Below are 17,911 nucleotides of genomic sequence, written 5' to 3'. Positions count from 1 at the left end.
AATGGGTTAAGACTTTTGGGGATGCTCAGATGAGTGAATGTATCAAGTGTCTCAAAATTCTTTCAGCCTTTACCCACTCAATTCTAAAGCTGCTTCCACGTTTTTAGGTATTAGTTATAGCTGCACCTCATTTCTCAGTACCAAATTCTGTCTTCATTTCCTAGGAATACCACAACAAAATACCCCAAAGTAGGTAGTTCTAAAGAACAGAAATTCATTTTCTCAGAGTTCTGGAGGCTAAAAATCCAAATTCAGGGCATCAGCAGGGCTATGCCCTTTCACTCTGCCAGTTCTAGGAGAAGATCTTTCCTTGTCTTTCTCATTTTCTATAGCCCCAGGCATTTCTTGGCATTCTTTAGCTTGTAGATGGATCCTCACGTGCTGTCTTCCCCCGTGAGACTCTTTTTGTGACTGTCGTTCTCTTTTACAAGGAGCCAGTCAGAAAGTACTAGGACTTACCCTACTGTAGTATGATTTTGTTAATTTGTCTGATAATGTCCGCAAAGAAAAACCCATATTGCCCTAAAAAGGTCATATTCACAGGTACAGGAGTTAGAACTTCAACGTATATTTTGGGGGGATACAATTATATACCCTCTTCCTAGTTTTACTGTTGTTATTTTCTAGTTCTTTTGCTATCCTCTATCATTTAGGGTCAGCAGTTCAATCTGCCAAGTACTCCCTGGAAACTTTATGGGGCAGTTCTGCTCTGTCCTATAGGGTCACTACGAGTCAGAATCTACTCGACGGCACTGGGTTTATCATTTATCAAATATGCTGGCACCTGGCTCAAAATCTTTCTGTCTCTCCCAACTTCTCCCAAGACCTTGGGCCTATTCATTTCCTAGAGCTGCTATAACAAATTACTACAAACTGTGTGGCCTAAAACAACAGAAAAGTGTTCTATCACAGTTCATGAAGCTGGAAGTTGGAAACCAAGGTGTTAGAAGAAGGTTTGGTTCCTTCTGGAGGCTCTGAGGGAGGAGTCATCCCATGCCTTTCTCCTACCTTTTGGTGGTTGCTGACAATCCTTGGCATTCCTTTGCTTGTGGATGCATCACTCCAGTCTCTGCCTCCATCTTTAATTTGTTCTCTTGGTGTCTCTGTAAGCTCTCCTCTTCTTTATTGGATTCAGGGCCCACCCTAAATCCAGCATGACTTCATCTAGAGATCCTTAACTGATGTTATCTGCAAAGATCCTATTTCCAAACAAGGTCCTGTTCTGATATTCTGCATGGACATGAAATTTTGTGGGACACTATTCATTCTGCTACACTAGATTAATTCAATTTTTTCAATAATAATAACAAAAAAAGAACCCATTGCTGTCGAGTCGATTCCAACTCATAGAGACCCTATAGGACAGAGTAGAACTACCCCATAGGGCTTCCAAGGAGCAGCTGGTGGAGTCGAACTGCCATCTCTTTGGTTAGCAGCCATAGCTCTTAACCACTGTGCCACGAGGGCTCCACAGGTTTTGGTTATTCTTCCAATGGCCTTTATTTTATTTTATTTCTTGACCTCCTAAACTCCAGAGGCTTCTTCTTTACTCCAGCTATGCCTCTGGACACACCATGGCCCTGGTCATCATTGGTAACTGCCCTGCCTATGTAAGTACCAATTCAATGATCCCATTTTCTGCATAAAACTTCCTCTGCTTGGAGGTGTCTTGCTAAACCTCTCCCAATACAGCTATTGTTCACCCTCATCAAGACTCCCAGTCCTTGCATACCTCTACTTTCTCCCAAATCTTGATCCTTCTCATTTCCTCATTTCTTATGTAGCTAAATTTTATTTTAATTTATTTAACTCCATTATCATAAGACAATTTATTAATTGTTTTTGTCTTAAAGGCCCACTAAGTTCCTATTTGTTAACAATATTCTTGGGATAATTCTTTAATGAATTAATTTTAGAACTTCTGGTATACTATTGCCTATAGTAGTTATGCATGAAAAAAGTAATGATTTTTTAAAATTTCTCAATTTAAGAAGGTCATATATAAATACCAGTTTACTTTCTTTGCTTTCCCTAGAGAGACCTTTTAAGTTTTGATCATTTCAGGATCTATCCAGACAAGGGTAGTAATATCGAATTTTCTATAAATTTTCTTAAGTAAAATCAGGCTCTTTAATTACTATTTTTACCAGAAATAATCACATAAATTGAATTGAACCGTTGGTGTTGAAAACCTGAATTAAAAGGCCTAAGTCACAAGGGAAAAATATCATAGGATTCTTCTTACTCTCTTGAGTATGTTTAGGCATATTATTGGACTATGCTGTTAATATAACAGCAATATGTTATTTGACATAACTACCAGAAAAAAAATGAATACTTCTTTAACAAATAAAAATTAGATCAAATTCTATGCCTCTTAAGTTGGTAAAAAAAACAAGCAAACAAATTATACAAACAGGTTTTGAATCATTGGTAAATATACCCAAAATATAAAATCAGATTTAGTCTTCAAGAAATAATCATGCTTTATTACATAATAATAATAATAATAATAAAAACCAGCACCATCTATATAAAAAAAAATTGCTTTAATCAGCACAGTATTTTTGTGCTATTATTATTTAAAATAATGTCTATGTAACAAAACGGGAAAAAATAAGTTACTGGTAAGTATTGAATTTTCCTTTTAACTGATTGCATGTATTAAACCAGACACTAATTTACAAAGAATGTTTTGACAGCCATCTTTTTTTTTCCCCTACCCCCATTTCCATGAACTTTTTTAGACCTAGGAGAGAATTTAACTTCAGAAGTAGTTTCACAGAAAGAATCTTTCTGCACTTACATTTGAATTATTTTCTTTCAAGTGAAGAAACTGATATTAATTTAATAAAGGACAATCAGGTAATTTGGACCAACCACCCTGCAGAGGACAAGCAGAAAGGCCACACAATGCTTTTTAAAAATGTTTGCTTGGAGCAGTTGACAGGGCAGTGAGAGCCAGGATCTGGACAAGGATTGACACCTTGAGAACTGAGCCCAGCATTTGGGCTCCCTTTTCTCTGGGGACATTAGTTGATTCCAGTAGCTGCAGCTATGAACGTGATAGACTTTTTTTTTTTTTTTTTATACATCTTTTTTTTTTTAATACATCTTCTTTTTTTTTTATTAACTTTTATTGAGCTTCAAGTGAACATTTACAAATCAAGTCAGTCTGTCACATATAAGTTTATATACATCTTGCTCCATACTCCCACTTGCTCTCCCCCTAATGAGTCAGCCCTTCCAGTCTCTCCTTTCGTGACAATTTTGCCAGCTTCCAACTCTCTCTATCCTCCCATTCCCCCTCCAGACAGGAGATGCCAACACAGTCTCAAGTGTCCACCTGATACAAGTAGCTCGCTCTTGATCAGCATCTCTCTCCAACCCACTGTCCAGTCCCTTTCATGTCTGATGAGTTGTCTTCGGGGATGGTTCCTGTCCTGTGCCAACAGAAGGTTTGGGGACCCTGACCGCCGGGGTTCCTCTAGTCTCAGTCAGACCATTAAGTATGGTCTTTTTATGAGAATTTGAGGTCTGCATCCCACTGATCTCCTGCTCCCTCAGGGGTTCTCTGTTGTGCTCCCTGTCAGGGCAGTCATCGATTGTGGCCGGGCACCAACTAGTTCTTCTGGTCTCAGGATGGTGTAGGTCTCTGGTTCATGTGGCCCTTTCTGTCTCTTGGGCTCTTAGTTGTCATGTGACCTTGGTGTTCTTCATTCTCCTTTGCTCCAGGTGGGTTGAGACCAATTAATGCATCTTAGATGGCCGCTTGTTAGCATTTAAGACCCCAGACGCCACATTTCAAAGTGGGATGCAGAATGATTTCATAATAGAATTATTTTGCCAGTTGACTTAGAAGTCCCCTTAAACCATGGTTCCCAAACCCCCGCCCTTGCTCCGCTGACCTTTGAAGCATTCATTTTATCCCGGGAACTTCTTTGCTTTTGGTCCAGTCCAATTGAGCTGACCTTCCATGTATTGAGTGTTGTCCTTCCCTTCACCTAAAGCAGTTCTTATCTATTAATTAATCAGTAAAAAACCCTCTCCCTCCCTCCCTCCCGCCCCTCGTAACCACAAAAGTATGTGTTCTTCTCAGTTTATACTATTTCTCAAGATCTTATAATAGTGGTCTTATACAATATTTGTCCTTTTGCCTCTGACTGATTTCGCTCACCATAATGCCTTCCAGGTTCCTCCATGTTATGAAATGTTTCACAGATTCGTCACTGTTCTTTATTGATGCGTAGTATTCCATTGTGTGAATATACCACAATTTATTTACCCATTCATCCGTTGATGGACACCTTGGTTGCTTCCAGCTTTTTGCTATTGTAAACAGAGCTGCAATAAACATGGGTGTGCATATATCTGTTTGTGTGAAGGCTCTTGTTTCTCTAGGGTATATTCCGAGGAGTGGGATTTCTGGGTTGTATGGTAGTTCTATTTCTAACTGTTTAAGATAACGCCAGATAGATTTCCAAAGTCGTTGTACCATTTTACATTCCCACTAGCAGTGTATAAGAGTTCCAATCTCTCTGCAGCCTCTCCAACATTTATTATTTTATGTTTTTTGGATTAAAGCCAGCCTTGTTGGAGTGAGATGGAATCTCATCATAGTTTTAATTTGCATTTCTCTAATGGCTAATGATCGAGAGCATTTTCTCATGTATCTGTTAACTGCCTGAATATCTTCTTTAGTGAAGTGTGTGTTCATATCCTTTGCCCACTTCTTGATTGGGTTGTTTGTCTTTTTGTGGTTGAGTTTTGACAGAATCATATAGATTTTAGAGATCAGGCGCTGGTTGGAGATGTCATAGCTGAAAATTCTTTCCCAGTCTGTAGGTGGTCTTTTTACTCTTTTGGTGAAGTCTTTAGATGAGCATAGGTGTTTGATTTTTAGGAGCTCCCAGTTATCTGGTTTCTCTTCGTCATTTTTGGTAATGTTTTGTATTCTGTTTATGCCTTGTATTAGGGCTCCTAGGGTTGTCCCTATTTTTTCTTCCATGATCTTTATCGTTTTAGTCTTTATGTTTAGGTCTTTGATCCACTTGGAGTTAGTTTTTGTGCTTGGTGTGAGGTATGGGTCCTGTTTGATTTTTTTGCAAACGGATATCCAGTTATGCCAGCACCATTTGTTAAAAAGACTATCTTTTCCCCAATTAACTGACGCTGGGCCTTTGTCAAATATCAGCTGCTCATATGTGGATGGATTTGTATCTGGGTTCTCAATTCTGTTCCACTGGTCTATGTGCCTGTTGTTGAACCAGTACCAGGCTGTTTTGACTACTGTGGCTGTATAATAGGTTCTGAAATCAGGTAGAGTGAGGCCTCCCACTTTCTTCTTCTTTTTCAGTAACGCTTTGCTTATCCGAGGCTTCTTTCCCTTCCATATGAAGTTGGTGGTTTGTTTCTCTATCACCTTAAAAAATGACATTGGAATTTGGATCGGAAGTGCATTGTATGTATAGATGGCTTTTGGTAGAATAGACATTTTTACTATGTTAAGTCTTCCTATCCATGAGCAAGGTATGTTTTTCCACTTAAGTATGTCCTTTTGAATTTCTTGTAGTAGAGCTTTGTAGTTTTCTTTGTATAGGTCTTTTACATCCTTGGTAAGATTTATTCCTAAGTATTTTATCTTCTTGGGGGCTACTGTGAATGGTATTGATTTGGTTATTTCCTCTTCGGTGTTCTTTTTGTTGATGTAGAGGAATCCAAGTGATTTTTGTATGTTTATCTTATAACCTGAGACTCTGCCAAACTCTTCTATTAGTTTCAGTAGTTTTCTGGAGGATTCCTTAGGGTTTTCTGTGTATAAGATCATGTCATCTGCAAATAGAGATAATTTTACTTCCTCCTTGCCAATCCGGATGCCCTTTATTTCTTTGTCTAGCCTGATTGCCCTGGCTAGGACTTCTAGCACAATGTTGAATAAGAGCGGTGATAAAGGGCATCCTTGTCTGGTTCCTGTTCTCAAGGGAAATGCTTTCAGGTTCTCTCCATTTAGAGTGATGTTGGCTGTTGGCTTTGCATAAGCATAGATGCCCTTTATTATGTTGAGGAATTTTCCTTCAATTCCTATTTTGGTGAGAGTTTTTTTTATCACAAATGGGTGTTGGACTTTGTCAAATGCCTTTTCTGTGTCAATTGATAAGATCATGTGGTTTTTATCTTTTGTTTTATTTATGTGGTGGATTACATTAATGGTTTTTCTGATATTAAACCAGCATTGCATACCTGGTATAAATCCCACTTGATCATGGTGAATTATTTTTTTGATATGTTGTTGAATTCTATTGGCTAGAATTTTGTTGAGGATTTTTGCATCTATGTTCATGAGGGATATAGGTCTGTAATTTTCTTTTTTTGTAATGTCTTTACCTGGTTTTGGTATCAGGGAGATGGTGGCTTCATAGAATGAGTTGGGTAGTATTCCGTCATTTTCTATGTTTGGAAATACCTTTAGTAGTAGTGGTGTTAACTCTTCTCTGAAAGTTTGGTAGAACTCTGCAGTGAAGCCGTCTGGGCCAGGGCTTTTTTTTGTTGGGAGTTTTTTGATTACCGTTTCAATCTCTTTTTTTGTTATGGGTCTATTTAGTTGTTCTACTTCTGAATGTGTTAGTTTAGGTAGGTAGTGTTTTTCCAGGAATTCATCCATTTCTTCTAGGTTTGCAAATTTGTTAGAATACAATTTTCGTAATGATCTGATATGATTCTTTTAATTTCAGTTGGGTCTGTTGTGATGTGGCCCTTCTCGTTTCTTATTCGGGTTATTTGTTTCCTTTCCTGTATTTCTTTAGTCAGTCTAGCCAATGGTTTATCAATTTTGTTAATTTTTTCGAAGAACCAGCTTTTGGCTTTGTTAATTCTTTCAATTGTTTTTCTATTTTTTTTTTTTAATTCATTTAGTTCAGCTCTAATTTTTATTATTTGTTTTCTTCTGGTGCCTGATGGATTCTTTTGTTGCTCACTTTCTATTTGTTCAAGTTGTAGGGACAGTTCTCTGATTTTGGCTTTTTCATCTTTTTGTATGTGTGCATTTATTGATATAAATTGACCTCTGAGCACTGCTTTTGCTGTGTCCCAGAGGTTTTGATAGGAAGTATTTTCATTCTTGTTGCATTCTATGAATTTCCTTATTCCCACCTTGATGTCTTCTATAACCCAGTCTTTTTTCAGCAGGGTATTGTTCAGTTTCCAAGTATTTGATTTCTTTTCCCTAGTTTTTCTGTTATTGATTTCTACTTTTATTGCCTTCTGGTCTGAGAAGATGCTTTGTAATATTTCGATGTTTTGGATTCTGCAAAGGTTTGTTTTATGACCTAATATGTGGTCTATTCTAGAGAATGTTCCATGTGCGCTAGAAAAAAAAGTATACTTTGCAGCAGTTGGGTGGAGTGTTCTGAATAAGTCAATGAGGTCAAGTTGGTTGATTGCTGTAATTAGGTCTTCCGTGTCTCTATTGAGCTTCTTACTGGATGTCCTGTCCTTCTCCGAAAGTGGTGTGTTGAAGTCTCCTACTATAATTGTGGAGGTGTCTATCTCACTTTTCAGTTCTGTTAAAATTTGATTTATGTATCTTGCAGCCCTGTCATTGGGTACATAAATATTTAGTATGGTTATGTCTTCCTGGTCAATTGTCCCTTTTATCATTATGTAGTGTCCTTCTTTACCCTTTGTGGTGGATTTAAGTCTAAAGTCTATTTTGTCAGAAATTAATATTACTACTCCTCTTCTTTTTTGCTTATTGTTTGCTTGATATATTTTTTTCCATCCTTTGAGTTTTAGTTTCTTTGTGTCTCTGAGTCTAAGGTGTGTCTCTTGTAGGCAGCATATAGACGGATCGTGTTTCTTTATCCAGTCTGAGACTCTGTCTCTTTATTGGTGCATTTAGCCCATTTACATTCAGCGTAATTATAGATAAATAACTGTTTAGTGTTGTCATTTTGATGTCTTTTTATGTGTGTTGTTGACAATTTCATTTTTCCACATACTTTTTTGTGCTGAGGCGTTTTTCTTAGTAAATTGTGAGATCCTCATTTTCGTAGTGTTTGACTTTATGTTTGTTGAGTCGTTACATTTTTCTTGGCTTTTATCTTGAGTTATGGAGTTGTTATACCTCTTTGTGGTTACCTTAATATTTACCCCTATTTTTCTAAGTAAAAACCTAACTTGTATTGTTCTATATAGCCTTGTATCACTCTCCATATGGCACTTCTATGCCACCTGTATTTAGTCTCTCTTTTTGATTATTGTGATCTTTTACATATTGACTTCAGTGATTCTGTTATGAGCATTTTTTTTTTTAATTAATCTTAATTTGTTTTTGTGATTTCCCTATTTGAGCTGATATCAGGATGTTCTGTTTTGTGACCTTGTGTTGTGCTGGTATCTGATATTATTGGTTTTCTGACCAAACAATATCCTTTAGTATTTCTTGTAGCTTTGGTTTGGTTTTTGCAAATTCTCTAAACTTGTGTTTATCTGTAAATATCTTAATTTTGCCTTCATATTTCAGAGAGAGTTTTGTGGATATATGATCCTTGGCTAGCAGTTTTTCTCCTTCAGTGCTCTGTATATGTCGTCCCATTCCCTTCTTGCCTGAATGGTTTTTGCTGAGTAGTCTGAACTTATTCTTATTGATTCTCCCTTGAAGGAGACCTTTCTTTTCTCCCTGGCTGCTTTTAAAATTTTCTGTTTATCTTTGGTTTTGGCAAGTTTGATGATAATATGTCTTGGTGTTTTTCTTTTTGGACCAATCTTAAATGGGGTTTGATGAGCATCTTGGATAGATATCCTTTCGTCTTTCGTGATGTCAGGGAAGTTTTGTGTCAGGAGTTCTTCAACTATTTTCTCTGTGTTTTCTGTCCCCCCTCCCTGTTCTGGGACCCCAATCACACGCAAGTTATCCTTCTTGATAGAGTCCCACATGATTCTCAGGGTTTCTTCATTTTTTTAAATTCTTTTATCTGATTTTTTTCCAGCTATGTTGGTGTTAATTCCCTGGTCCTCCAGATTTCCCAGTCTGCATTCTAATTGCTTGAGTCTGCTCCTCTGACTTCCTATTGCGTTGTCTAATTCTGTAATTTTATTGTTAATCTTTTGGATTTCTACGTGCTGTCCCTCTATGGATTCTTGCAACTTATTAATTTTTCCACTATGTTCTTGAATAATCTTTTTGAGTTCTTCAACAGTTTTATCAGTGTGTTCCTTGGCTTTTTCTGCAGTTTGCCTTATTTCGTTTGTGATGTCTTTAAGCATTCTGTAAATTAGTTTTTTATATTCTGTATCTGATAATTCCAGGATTGTATCTTCATTTGGGAAAGATTTTGATTCTTTTGTTTGGGGGGTTGTAGAAGCTGTCATGGTCTGCTTTTTTATGTGGTTTGATATCGACTGCTGTCTCCGAGCCATCACTAAGATATAGTAGTGGTTTATTCTATAATTGCTCACTGAGTTTTATCTTGGTTTGTTTTCTTTCAATATACGTGGATGGGCTACTAGATTGTGCTATCTTGTTTGTTGTAGCCCTTGACTTACTTATGACCTATTACCAGCTGGTTTGGGCTGTTGCCAGGTATATATGCCTGAGTCTATTCACTATTCTTGAGTAGAATCTGATTTTGGGTCATCAAGTGTGTGCTGCACCCTAACACCTATCCACCTCAATGAGTAGTGGTGATAGTTGTGTGCACCAGATTCTATTGGCAGCTGGGGTTCACCCTCCAGGGGGGGCAGGATGCTGACAGGCTTCCCCCAAGTGTCAGTGAGGTGGGTGTGTCTCTATTCCTATAGCACCTTGGTGGGAGGGCACTGCAGCTGTACCTTAGGCCCCCAATGCAAGTACCTCTACTGATTGGTAGGTGTCACCCTCCTTAGACCCCTAAGGCAAGAGGCTAGGTGGTCTGGGGGGAGCTTCAGCCCTCAGTTCCCTGTTGTGGGTCAGTTAGGGCTCTGTGGAATAAGCAGAGATAACAGACCTGGGAAACTTGTTTTTCCAGAAAATCCGCTAAAAAAAAAAAATGCAGTCAGTTCCCTAGCAGAACTGCCTTTGGATTATAACCAGCACCTTGTTCCCTGTAAGGATGAAAGTCCGAGATTTGGATCATATATGCTTGGCTGTAGCTGGTTCTGTGTTTTTAGTCCAATTAGGGATGGATTTTTTGTCCCTGGGTTTTTTGTGATTCCTTCTCTCAGGCCGGAAGAATGGGTTAGGAAAAGACCAAAAAAAAAAGAAAAGGGAGGGGGGGAAGCAAAGCCGCCGTGGAGCCAGAGCCATTCTCCCTCTGGCTCAGGAAATTCCAGTGTTAATGAAGCCGCCTGGGAAGGGTGGGGGAGGGTTCAGAGAGATAGGAGAGTAGCACCTCGGAATATAGCCAGAGTTGCTTGTCTTGCTTGGAATGACTATTTTATCTGAGATTCCTGAGAGGCGTGTCGCCTGTGTGTGCTGGCTGTGTGGAGATTGCCCCCGGGGGTCTGGCGCCGCTGAAGCCGCGGTCAGATCCTCCGCTGCCAGTCCAAAGCCCAGCGTCAAGTTTCCCCTGCTGGGATGCTGCACTCCCAACTCCAAAATCAGTCGCTGCCTCCCGGGGAACTTCTCCTCCCGCCAGCCACGTCTCAGCGCCGCCCCCGCGGACCGGCTGGGCCCCCTCCTGGGGTTAGTTCAGGGGAGTAGAGCTGCGCCCCGTGCTTGCGGTGACTGCGCCCAGTCAAAAGCCCGGCGCCAAGGTTCCCCGGCTGGGACACTGCACTCCCGGCTCCAAAAGCAGTCTCTGCCTCCCGGGGACTTCTCCCACCAGCCGCGTCGCCACGCCACCAGCGCGGACTGGCTGGGCCCCCTCCCGGGTTCAGTTCAGGGGGGTAGGGCTGCGCCCCTTGTTTGTGCTGTCACAAGATTTTTGAGTTCAGCTCCCCTGGGCCCAGAAGCCAGGCGCCAAGGTTACCTGACTGGGACGCTGGCTCCAGGCTCTGAAAACAGTCGCTGCTTCCACATATTAGTTCGTTTTCCGTCTCTAAATCTGTGTTTGTTGTTCAGGGTTTGTAGATTGTTATGTATGTGATCGATTCACTTGTTTTTCCGAGTCTTTGTTGCAAGAGGGATCCACGGTAGCATCTACCTAGTCCGCCATCTTGGCCCCGCAGGAATACATTTTCTTTTATGGTGAAAATATACACAGCAAACATATACCAATTCAACAATTTTTACATGTACAGTTCAGTTATGTTGCTTGCTTTCTTCAAGTTGTGCAACCGTACAGGCTAGCCACTCTTACGATAAAGTCACTGCCCCCTAAGCTTCGCATCGAACTTTTTGAGTTACTGTTAACTCAATACCATGTAGATAATTTTTTAAAAGAGCATCATGTTCACGGCAGACATGGTGTACTTATTAAGCTAAACTATTATCTGGGAACCCTGGCAGAGTAGTAGCTAAGAACTAAAGCTGCTAACCAAAAGGTTGGCAGTTTGAATCCACCAGACACTCCTTGGAAACCCTATGGGGCAGTTCTACTCTGTCTCCTGTACCAAGAAAACCAAACCAAATCCAGTGCTGTTGAATCAGTTCCGACTCATGGTGACCCTATAGGACAGAGTAGAACTGCCCCATAGAGTTTTCAAGGAGTGCCTGGCGGATTTGAACTGATGACCCTTTGGTTAGCAGCAGTAGCACTTAACCCCTACGCCACCAAGGTTTCCCTGTCTCCTATAGGGTTGCTATGAGTCAGAATTGAATTGATGGCAATGGTTTTCTTTTTAATTTAGAGATGACTTCAGGGGATAGTTTCAGTTAATGGTTTAAATGTTATCTCAGGGCAATAATATCAGACAGCCATTCAGACTCGATGACTCCAGAAAGTCTGGATTCCATGAGAATTTGAAACCCTGTTGATCAGAATTCCTCTATAGAATCTTTAATCAAAATGTTCTGTAATGGTAGCTAGACACCATCCCGTTTTTCTGGTCTCATGGCAAAGGAGACAGTATTTATAAAGGCAATTAGACCTGCCTTCTAGTTTCTCCTTCAATTCCTGCCTCTCCTTCTTACGCTGCTGCTCCAGGTGAATAGAGAGCAATTGTTGTACCTTGATGGCCTCTCACAGGGTTTTAAGACTGCAGGCACCATGCAATGGATGAGCAGGTAGAACAGAAATGTTAAAAACAATTTTAGGCCAATTGACTGGGATGCCCCATGAAACCATATCCCTAAACCTCCAAACCAGGAAAATAAATCCCTCGAGGTATTTGGTTGTACATAAGCAGCCTTTGCAGGTGCTTTTTTTTTTTTTTTGGTAAAGCTGCTTTCTGATGGCATTGCTGGGGTGAGTGGGGTGACAGAACTTAATAAAATTAATAATTGAGCATTGCAAGCTTGCTAAGTGAAAGGTGAATATAAAAATTACATTTCCATATTATAACAACAAATAGAAAATAAAAAAAATTCAAGATACAGTTTATATGTATCAAAATATTAAATGTCTTGGCATAAATGTTACACAGGATATTCAGGACTATATGCAGAAAATTATAAAATATAAAACATTTCTGAGAGCAATAAAAAGCAATGAACTGGAAGTAGCCAGGTTCTCATTATAGCTCACCTTCTAGTAGTCCCTGAGCTGATCCTGGACAATGGATCCTAGATCAATGTAATCCCAGTCAAAACCTTAAGATACTTTATTGTTGTTGTGTTTTTTAGTGAAACTTAACAAGCCAGTTCTAGCAAAGGGCCATGAATAGTCAAGGCACACTTGAATAAGAAAAACAAGTAGAAGGACTTGCTATACAATTTATCAGGGATTATTATAAATATATGACAAATACAACACCTATACGACATATAGGTGCAATTAGAATTGGATAGACAACTAAACCAATGGTATGAAAAAGAAATATAAGAAACAGACCCATGTACATATGAACAAATGATTCATGATAAAGGTAACTCTTCAAAGCAGTAGAGAAAGGATGGGGTTTTCAATAAATGTTGTGGAAGTAATTGGATAGCCATATGGAATTAAATGAGACATGACCCCTATTTTAGTATACAAATATTAATTCAATATCAACAATGTAAAAAACAACTGACAGATTGGGAGAAAATTTGGTGGAACCATATATCCAAATGCATATAAAACTTGTACAAAATTTTAACAACAAAAAGACAACTCAATCCAAGAAATAGGCAAAAGACTTGAAGAGATGGTTCAACAAACAGAATATTCAATATTCTGTGAAAAGTTTATTAACCTCATTAGTTATCAGGAAAAAGCATTTTAAAAGCACAGGATACTCCTACATAGCCATCAGAATGGTAAACATACAGAAGACACGTAACACCAAGTATTGGAAAGGATGTGAGGCGAATAGAACTCTCATTCACTGATGGTAGGAGTCAAATTGGTACGGCTACTCTGGAAAACATTTTGTAAGTATCAGTTAAAGTTGAAGATAAGCAGATCCTATGACATAGCCATTCTGTTCCTAGATACATTTGTTGTTGTTCTTTGTTACCATTGAGTTTGCTCTGAATCATGGTGACCCCATGTAAAACAGAATGAAATTTTGCCCAGTCCTATGCCATCTGCACAATCCTTGGTATGCTTGAGCCCATTATTGAGGCCACCGTATATTCTGACTGCCTTCCAGCCTAGGGAGCTGATCTTTCAGCACTATGTTGGACAATATTCTGCTGTGATCCACAGCGTTTTTGTTTGCTAATTTTCAAAAGTAGATCGCTAGGCCTTTCTTCCTAGGCTGAAACCTGTACACCATGGGTGACCCTGCTGGTATTTGAAATACTGGTGGCATAGCTTCCAGCATTATTGCAACACACAAGCCACTATCATATGGCACTCTGACAGATAGGTGGTGGTCTAGGCGTATACCTGGAAATAAGCGAAAAAAATGCATGCATGGGTGCAAGAATGTTTATCATATTTTTATGCAAATAATTCACACTTTCTGCGTTTGTTTGCAGCTGTGCCTTCCTGCCTCAAGCTATTTTTGTAAGCACACTGTTAATTTTCTTTATAGCAACATGTGAAAGAGGATTGACATGACAGAGCTTGTGAGGGGTGCCTTCTAGGGGGAGGATGTTGCTGGCAAACAAATGCAGGGGGCGTATATTAGTTGCATAAAAATACGGTATTTCAATGTTATTTGTAAAAGCCCAAATCTGCAATTAACTCCAGTGTTCAGCAACAAGAGTGTACAATATAAACTCACAATATTATACTACTCAGTAATAAAAATGAACAAAATACATCATCTTACAATGTGGATAAATGCCACGAATATAATTTTTATTAATGATGCCAGGTATAAAAGAATACATTATATATGAGCCCATTCATACAAATTTCATTTAACAGGCAGCAGCATGCTTTGGATGGTAAACTATAAAGAGGCACAAGTAAGTGTTACTATAAAAATCTGTATATTGGTTATCTTTGGAGAGCAGAGAGGGGCTATTTATTGAAGTTAGTTATATGGAGTGCGTCTGTGCTGCTGGTAATGGTTTATCTCTTGATATGGGTGGTGGTTTTATAAATCATTGGTCTGAATGTTTTCATTTTGTGCCCTTTTCTGTGTGTGTTATATTTTAAGGAAAAAGCTTTTTCTCAAAGTTTTAAGAAAAAAGCGAAGAAGGAAACTTTGATGTCATGGTGGTGGTGTTTCACCAAAGCAAAAAAATGCCTGACCCTAAGATATGTCCTTTTGCTTTCTCTCCAAGTAATGATAACTTATTGTTTGAATTAAATCCTTGAACAAATAACCATGAAAAAAAAATATATATATATATATTTTTTTAATCTTTTTGGAAAACAGAGGAACTGGTTTCTACATTAGTAAGACTTTCGTAAGTTCATTAGATAGTGAATGAAATTTTAATCTGCTATTGGGAACCCACTGGGAAAACGTTCTTTTAAATGAGAATGTAAACCAAGCTGCCCATTTGCTGTTTTTCCATTTATTTATGGCCACATATGTCATTGAATGAGTTGCTTCACAAACACTGGCGAAACCTAGAACTTGGCGAACACCATAAACAGTACTACCAACTTTTATTCATGTGGCCAGAGAAACAATTTATCTTTCTCTTCTTTAAAGTATAGCAAAATTTGCTCTAATTTAGTTTTCCTTGCAGCTATGTTTTAGAAAAGTTCAAAATACACTCTATGTATTAACTGGAAGCCTCTGAGAGCTGAATGAGAAGGAAAGATTGACTATGGTGGTGGTTGACAGTGAAATGACATAAAACTGTCCTACGATCTCTGAATTAGCAGCTCAGCTATGGATGGTGTGACCTGATACTAACTTCAGCTACTTCCAAACTTTTCCCCTAAGATTCATAGCCTCTGAAGAGTATAGGTTATCAGAGTTGGAGAGTGTATGGGTGCAGTTTGGAGCCAGAAGGATTTAGGCTCATATCCCTGTCTTCACTCTCTAGTCTTGGGTGAGCCATTTATCTTCTCTGAAGTCTGAAGTTTTTATTTGCACAATCAACATAACTGTGTGAATCTTGCAGAGTTTTCATGAGGCTGTCTGCTGGCATGAAGTGAGGTAATTCAATAAATGAAAAGATACTATCATCTGCACTAAGGTGACTAAAGGGGGCTGTGGTGGTTCAGTGGTAGAATACTCACCTTCCATGCAGGAGGCCTGGGTTTGATTCCTGCCCAGTACACCTCAAGTGGAGCCACCACCTATCTGTCAGTGGAAGCTTACATGTTACCATGATGAGTTTCAGAGAAGCTTACAGACTAGGAGGAAAGGCCTAGTGATCTACTTCTAAAAATCAGCCAGTGAAAACCTGTGGATCACAATGGTTCAACCCCGTTGTGCATGAGGTCCCCATGTCAGGAGTGGACTCTACAGCGGCTACAACAAGGTGTCTGAAACATTTATTTTACTGTCAAGAGATCATACTCATACAGGAGAGGAGACCTGCTCAAGATCCTGTAACAGAACAGGAGTAACACCTAGGTCTTCCGACCCCCAGCTAGCTGCTCTTTACACTAGCTTCTCTGCTTTTCCAATCATAATCAGTCCTGGTCCAACAACTTACAATAGGAAAAAAAGAAAAAACACCCCAACTATATTGCAGCCCACTTCTCTAAAATTTCCAGGCTAATTTTATAAATTTAATTGGATCGGTATGAATAAGATTTGTCTTAATAAGAGAATGCATTCATTAGGTTTTAAAGTACAGCCCCAAGCAGGAGACAGCATTTGACAAATTACAGAAACAACAAGGCTCCAAGTGGCCGAGCAAGTGCACCTGCAGTCGTCCCACCTGGGGCTCTGATTTCATTACCCTCATAAACCAAGGCAAGGTCAAGCTTAGTCAGACTTCGATTAAGAGGCCCCCAAGGAGATCCCAGGTGCAAAAGGAACTAGTGTCAGATGCAAGGAGAGATATGTGAGAACTTCTCTTTCCTGTCCTGAATCGGGTCTTGTCAGGACAGCTAAATGATGAGGTTAGTAACTAGGTACAAGGAGCTGTCACACTGGGCAGTGGGCCAAAAGTCTGAAAACCTGGGTTAGATTTGTCTTCAGCCTTTGTTGAGAGTGGGAGTCAGGGAAAGTTTTCATAAATGGCAGGCAAACCCAATCTTATAAGTTTGTTCAGGTGCAGATGGTCCTCTTAGGGGGCAGAAGAGTCAATCTGTTTCTTTATTTGCTGCTAAGTGGCCTGTATTCTAGGAGCTGGTACCAGTTGGATGAGAGTGAAGCCAAAGTTCGTGAGTCTTGGGAATGGCATATGAAGCCAGTTGTTGTGGCCTCATTTTGGGTGTCCCAATTGGATGCTGCACTTTCAAATTTTTGTTCTCAGAGTTGCCCATACAAAATGATCCCTGCCTGTGGAGTACCTCTTCCAATACTGCTTGGCAAATGTCTTGTGCTAGATTTGTAGCAGAGATGGCATGGAATAGTTGGTGTCATTTTCAAAATGTATTCTGTGAAAGGTGGTCTTAGCAGTTACTTTAAAGACAAAATGGTGAACTCAGCCATGGCTGATTTGTGGCTGAATGTTCTGTGGTTTTAGGCTATCCACACCAGTTACCAGTTGCTAAAGAGTGGACTCCAAATCATGAAGACCCTGTGTGTGTCTGAGTAGAACTGTGTTCCAGAGTTTTCAACGGCTGATTTTTCAGGAGTAGACCTGTGGGCCTTTCTTCTGAGGTGCCTCTGGGTGGGCTTGAAGTGCCAACATTTTGGGTAGCAGCTAAGCATGTTAACCACCCAGGGACTTGGTCCAACAACTTACAATAGGAAAAAAAAAAGAAAGAAACAAAAAACACCCCAGCAAGTTATCCATAGATCCTGGCAAAGCCTGAGTTTTCTACAATGTCCAGATATTATAATAAGGGGCCTTGGTGGAACAGTAGTTATGCTTTTGATGGCTAACCACAAGGTCAGCAGTTTGAATGCACCAGCTGCTCCTTGAAAACCCTATGGAGCAATTCTATTCTGTCCTGTAGGGTCACTATGGGTCAGAATTGACTTGACAGCAATGAGTGAGTGGAATGAAAGTACCTTTTGACTGAGGAAAACAATCCAAATGGAAGATTTGAAAATTCCATGATCTCACTGTGCTCTGTAAATCATTCTGAAGGCCCCAGGTGTATAAGGTCTGGAATATATTTGGTACCTTTATCCATTCCATGTCATGGGTAAGTTTGAAATATAAAGGCTGGAATGTAGTGTGATTTGTGCTTTACAGGAGAATCAGAGACAATGGTGGTGGGGTGTGGTTCCCTGGGGATTCCTGGGATCCCAAGGAGTTAGGTCAGACAGGGTTGTTACTGGAAATAACAGACTGGAAACCTTGAGGGTGTGGAAAAGCTGTATCTAAGAAGCACCAAGGTCCAAAGCTGGGAACACTAAATTTTATTGGCCAGTG

At 39.6% G+C, this 17,911-nt stretch overlaps 1 long non-coding RNA gene across 2 annotated transcripts in view; it reads left to right on the top strand.

Moving 5' to 3' along the window:
• The window catches only part of LOC111751634 (uncharacterized), a 136,193-nt gene that overhangs the window by 33,848 nt on the left and 84,434 nt on the right, over positions 1 to 17,911 (top strand). The window lies entirely within an intron of this gene.

Source organism: Loxodonta africana, chromosome 13 (genome assembly GCF_030014295.1).
Source record: "Loxodonta africana isolate mLoxAfr1 chromosome 13, mLoxAfr1.hap2, whole genome shotgun sequence".
Lineage (NCBI taxonomy): Eukaryota > Metazoa > Chordata > Mammalia > Proboscidea > Elephantidae > Loxodonta > Loxodonta africana.
The sequence above is the reverse complement of the archived record's forward strand: the minus strand, read 5'-3'. Positions and strand labels throughout refer to the sequence as shown.